This window comes from Triticum aestivum, chromosome 2D, assembly GCF_018294505.1.
Source record: "Triticum aestivum cultivar Chinese Spring chromosome 2D, IWGSC CS RefSeq v2.1, whole genome shotgun sequence".
NCBI classification, from domain to species: domain Eukaryota; kingdom Viridiplantae; phylum Streptophyta; class Magnoliopsida; order Poales; family Poaceae; genus Triticum; species Triticum aestivum.
Window position 1 is genome coordinate 383,895,959 of NC_057799.1, and position 5,893 is coordinate 383,901,851.

The following is a 5,893-nucleotide window of genomic DNA, read 5'->3' on the forward strand; positions in this document are numbered from 1 at the left end:
CCCCTATCCCCCTCCACTCCATTCGCTCCGCCAAAGCCGCCCTCCCCGCCGCGCCGATACATCGGGGCCGCGGTTCGACGATCCTCTCGCTCCCACAGTACGCTCTCGTAGACTGACGTCCTCTAGCCGCGCCGCCACCTCTGGCTACGTTCTTGTGGAGGCGCACGGCGGTCAGCACCGCCACCGCTGGCGACGTTCGTGTGGAGACGCACGGCGGTCAGCTTCTCCCACAGTACGCGCATTCTAGACTAAGGCCCCGTTCATGTCAGTGTAGCGCTGAATATTAGCTGATAGACGCTGTTAATCTCACTGTTTGCCGAAGTAGTTTACTGTCAATATGCTCTGCTTAAGAAGCTTCCTTGCCCTGTTCTGCACTCAGTCTGCTTAGCTGAGATGGCATGCCAAGACCGATTAGTTGCTAAAATATCCTGCCATATATTTATTGTGACGTAGATTGCCATGGTCTAGTAGCCAACCTGTTAGGTGAAATAGCTCTACACCGTTTTATACTCAATCTTTGTTGCTGCGATGGCCTTCGATAGTTCGATGGCTGTGTGCTCGGCCTCATTGACTGCTGAAACAGCCTGCCATAATTTGGCACTCAAATCTGTTTGCTGAATTAGCTTTACATATATTTCGTCACTTAGATCTGCTCGTCCAAATATCTTGCCATAGCTTTAGACATCGACCTAGGTATTTTTTCTGGACTTCATAAAAAAGCATATATGTTTTTCCTGTAATATCTAGCAGAAGAACTAATTTGTATGTCTAACAGATGGACAGGACTTGGATAACTTCTGCTTGAAGATTCTCCGCTGCATATGTCGAGGGGGTTGAAAACTTCATGAACTTTATCAGAGGTGAGTACGGTGGTCTGAAATCAGATGTGCTCTGCCTGTGTAGTAGTTGTATGAATTCAGTTACAAGACCCCAGTCAACTGTGCAAAATCATCTACACTTGTATGAGATGTCGGTCACATATACTAGGTGGGTTCATCATGGTGAAGCTGTGAACGTCAATGTTATTGACTACGTGGAAGCAGCAGATCACCATCTTGATCTGCCTGATGCTCAGGTGGAAGAGGAGGAGGAGGTGGTGGTGGCGGAGCCAGTGAGTTTGACCAACATTGAAACAATGCTACGAAATGCTCGTGCATTCCGTGAACTTTCACCCGCAGAAGAAAAACGGTGGGCCCACATGTTGGAACAATGCAACATTGTTGTCACCCCAGGAAATAAGCTGTCAGTATTCTCAGCTATGGTCACCTTTCTTCAGGTGAAGACATCTGAGCGGATGACCAACAAATCATTCGATGCGATGTTGGCTGCTTTCCGCAAATCTTTCCCAGATGCGTCTAAGCTGCCACACACCTACAGTAAAATGAAGAATTTCCTTCGTGCAGTTGGAATTGGATATGATATGATCCATGTTTGTAAGAATAATTGTGTTCTGTTCCGGAAGGATTATGCCAACTTAAGTGAATGCCCGAAATGCAAATCATCAAGATGGAAAGATGGCGATGCTATGAAGAGGATTCCTCATAATGTTCTGAGACCTTTTCCAATTACACCAAGATTGCAGAGGTTGTTTCATGATGCTGAAACAAGAGAGGATGTACTGTGGCATTCTAGGAACCAGGAGTACAGATATCAGAATGTAATGAGCCATCCATCTCATGGTAGTGAGTGGAAAAGCTTCAATGATAAACACAAAGAGTTTGCTGCGGACCCGAGAAAAATTAGACTTGGCTTAGCTTCAGATGGATTTAACCCATTTGGCCACCAGAGCGCCACATATAGCATGTGGCCAGTGCTTGTTATCCCTTACAACATGCCTCCAAATGTCTGCACCAAAGAATCAAACTACATGATGGCCTTGCTCATCCCAGGTCCAAAAAGTCTTGGAAAGGATTTTGATTTGTTCATGGAGCCTCTTGTGGAGGAACTTCAACAACTATGGAAGGGTGTTCTCACTCGAGACCTATATAGCAGCCCACCAGCTGATTTCTTTCTGCGTGCTGTTATAATTTGGTGCATCCATGATTATCCGGATTTGGGCACTATGTCAGGGCGAACGACACATGGTTACAATGCATGTGTTCGCTGTGACAGGTATCCGCTGTCATATGCAATACTTAGCAAGATCTGTTACATTGGACACCGCCGTTTCCTTGCCAAGGACAAGCCGCATCCTAGAAAGTACCGAAGACATGTGTTCAATGCAAAGCATGAAAACCGTGATGCGCCAAAGAGGCTCACCGCCGATGAGTTGCAAGTGGAATTAGAGAAGGTCAGGCATATTACACCAGGAGACCATCCTGGTAATGGTAGCGGGAAAAGGAAGCGTGGCAGGGTAGAAGAGAGATTATTGTTTACCTGCAGGTCCACTTTGTGGGACTTGGAGTATTGGAAATATTTGGATCTGCGGCATAATCTTGATGTGATGCACATCAAGAAAAATATATGTGACAACATTATTGGCACACTTCTTAATATTGAAGGCAAGACGAAAGATACCTTAAAATCTAGGATTGATTTGATAGACCTGGGTATCAGAAAGGATTTGCAGGTGCAAGATGAAGGTAAACCAAGGGATATGGCACCAGCTGTGTACGTCTTGGACAAGGTAAAAGGAAAAGAATTCTGCGAGGTCCTGTCACGTGTGAGATTCCCACATGGATTTGCTTCCAACCCTGAAAGGAGAGTCAGTGCAGATGGAAACAAGGTACAAGGGTTGAAAACTCATGACTGCCACGTCCTACTTCAAAGGGTTTTACCTATTATCCTTAGAGGATTGGGCCGCCCTGACTTATACAGAGCAGTTGCAGAGTTGGGACAATTCTTCAGGGAACTCTGCAGTAGGAATATCAGGATAGATGCTTTGGAGCGTCTTAGAGACAAGATACCAACTATCCTATGCGACCTTAAGAAGATATATCCTCCAGCCTTCTTTGATGTGATGGCGCATTTGGCTGTTCATCTACCAGATGAGGCACTACTTAGAGGTCCAATACAGTATGGCTGGATGTACCCTATTGAAAGGCAGCTAGGCACTTTCAAGGGCTATGTTAGGAACAGAGCTAGACCCGAGGGTTCCATTGCAGAGGCCTACATTGCTACAGAAGCATTGACATTCTGCTCAAAATACATTGAAACAGCTGATGAGCTTAGCAAAGAGGTGGGTGAAGACAATCCCGGGCTCAATGTTTTCGATTATTCTGTTCGAGTTACAGGGAAGAGTCGACAAGAGGACAAACCTAAAGATTTGGACAAAATGGTTTGGTATGTGTTGAATAACTGTCCTGAGATACTACCTTATATCAAGTAAGTGCAGTACTGCAGCTTATACATTGTAATCTACTAAACTTGCAGCACATTCTTATATATTTAGATGTTTGACGCGATCACTATGTTGTGCAGCATCTACAAAGAGGAGTTACTGCCGCAAAATCCAAGAAACATTGACAAACTGGTTATGGCAGGATTTGCGAAATGGTTCAAGAACCATGTAAGCCTTTGAAGTGCACTGTTAGTTTTTTTTAATATATTGAATACATTAGATGATCAGCTTGTCTATTTTCTAACCATAGGTTAAGAAGATGCGGGAGGATGGGCAGGCACTTGATGATGCCCTTTACTCACTAGCAATGGGTCCTGATACTCGGGTAAGACATTATTAATCTTACGTTGTTGGAGATGTGCGCTACAACACCCTTGCACGAGACGAAGGCAGGAAGACACAAAACAGTGCCATCATGAGCACGGATACGTATGACAAAGAGACAACTGAAATGTATGCTAACATAACAGACATTGTTCAGTTGCAGTATATCTCCAGTTTCGAGGATCATCGGTGTGCGGTTCTGTTGTGCTGTCATTGGTATAACCTGTTTTCCAGGATCGCAAAACCCAGAGCTGATGATTATTTCAAATCCATCAATGTCAAGGCAGCATACCAGACCAACGAGCCTTTTATTTTGGCAAATCAAGCAACACATATATTTTTCTTGGAAGACACATTTGCACGTAGCGATGACTGGAGAGTATTGCAAAGGTTTTAGCAGAGGAATTCGTTTAATGAAGTTGCACAACAAGATGATGCTTACACTGCTCCTGATGTAGAAGATAACACAGATGTTCCTAATATCTTTGAGAACCATCACGTCAATGACGCCGGCGAAAAGATTGCCTGTCGTGCTGTGGACATACAAGAGTTGATCAAGAAGAAGCCAACGTTCGAGGACGTTGAGGACGAAGAAGAAGATGACACCGTGGGGAATTACGATTCAGACTGATACACATGGCGAAGATGTTGACGTTGCTTCTGCGGATGATGATTACATTGCTTTTGTCGTATTTGCCTGTCAGAAGACGTTTTTTATCTACTATGTGAAATTGTGTTTGCTATGACAACTGAAACCTGATGAACATGTTGTTTAGTATTTTGCTGTGAGAACATCACTTGTTATGTATGCTGATTTGTGTTTGGTGATTGTATGACAACTAAAACATGATGACATTGTTGTTTAGTTGTACTCATATTTGGATGTGAAACTTGAATTTGATGACATAGTTTGCTGTTGGATTGCAATTTGCTCGACGTCTTCGAATGAGAACAAAGCTGACCCGACAGGGCCTCTGCTATTTATTTATTTATATGAGCAAAAGGGGATACCCCCTGATTTCCGTTAATAGAAATCATTAGATGTTCACAACACTACGCCTAGCCTACTACACAGGTTTCATTCATTACTAGTTTCAGCAAAGTGCTCATGTCGTAGCCACTGAATACATCATGTGTGCTACATACACTGCAAATAAAGAGACAATCATCCTACAGAGCACATCGATTTTGCCCATTATCTTCACAAGCTCTTTCATCTCCTCATTGCTGTCAAGGCCGTTCAGCAGCTGTTGCTTGGCCATGATCAGAGGAACTGCATCTTTAACCTTCTGCTCTGCATCTTCCTCTTCTGCCGTTCCTTCAGTTACTTGTCCGACACCCCAACCTGCTGGTATTGGGATTCCTCGGCTAACCAAATAATCAGCGTAGTTGCATTCCCCCACATCAGAAACTTCCCAGAAATACAAATCACACGAATCTTCCCTTTTCTGCATGAATCAAATTGGAAGATCATCAACCAAACTATTAAAAAAATCAGCAACTGAAAGCAGCAGAACAACACTTAAACATATTATTACCCCATGATTCAGGCATTTGTAGAAGACTCGGCCAGGGTTGCGGATTGTGGATGAGACACGACGGATGACTCTGCGTGATTTGCAGCAGTGGCACCACACCAACGGCAGCGGGTTGCGATGAGCAATTGGCTGCGGTGCGCGTGCCGGCGGGGGTGTGATGAGACCCACAGGCGATGGTACGGGTGGCGACTTGGCGCATATCTGGTTGTTGCCTGCTAAAGAGCAGGTGGACGAGCTGCCAGCGGACATGGTTGCTGCGGCTAGAGCTTCTGATGCTAGGCAGAGTAAGTAGAGAAGAGGAGAAGCGAACGTTGGATATGTCAGTTTCATTACTTGCAGATTAGCATAGCACCATATATAGTCATAGTCTAGGTTTGGATTCGAACCAGCTACAGGAGCATGTCTTTCTTTTTTCTAAAACTCGGCAACATCTCTTTACTGGTACACTAGCTTCTTCTGTACGCCTTCCCAAGTCTTTGATTTTCTTTCCCTTTTTTTGCGAGGAAGGAAGGAGGACAAAATTGAGAGTTCCTGGGACTCGAACCCAAGACCTCTCGGTTGAAAACCAAGGGTGCTAGTCACTTATGTGGCGAACGTTCCCTGTGAGGAGGACGGCAGACGAATGCATTTTCCTCGCAGTTTTCTTCCTATATATAAAAAAGTATGCTACTTGGTGTCCGCTTAGTCAACA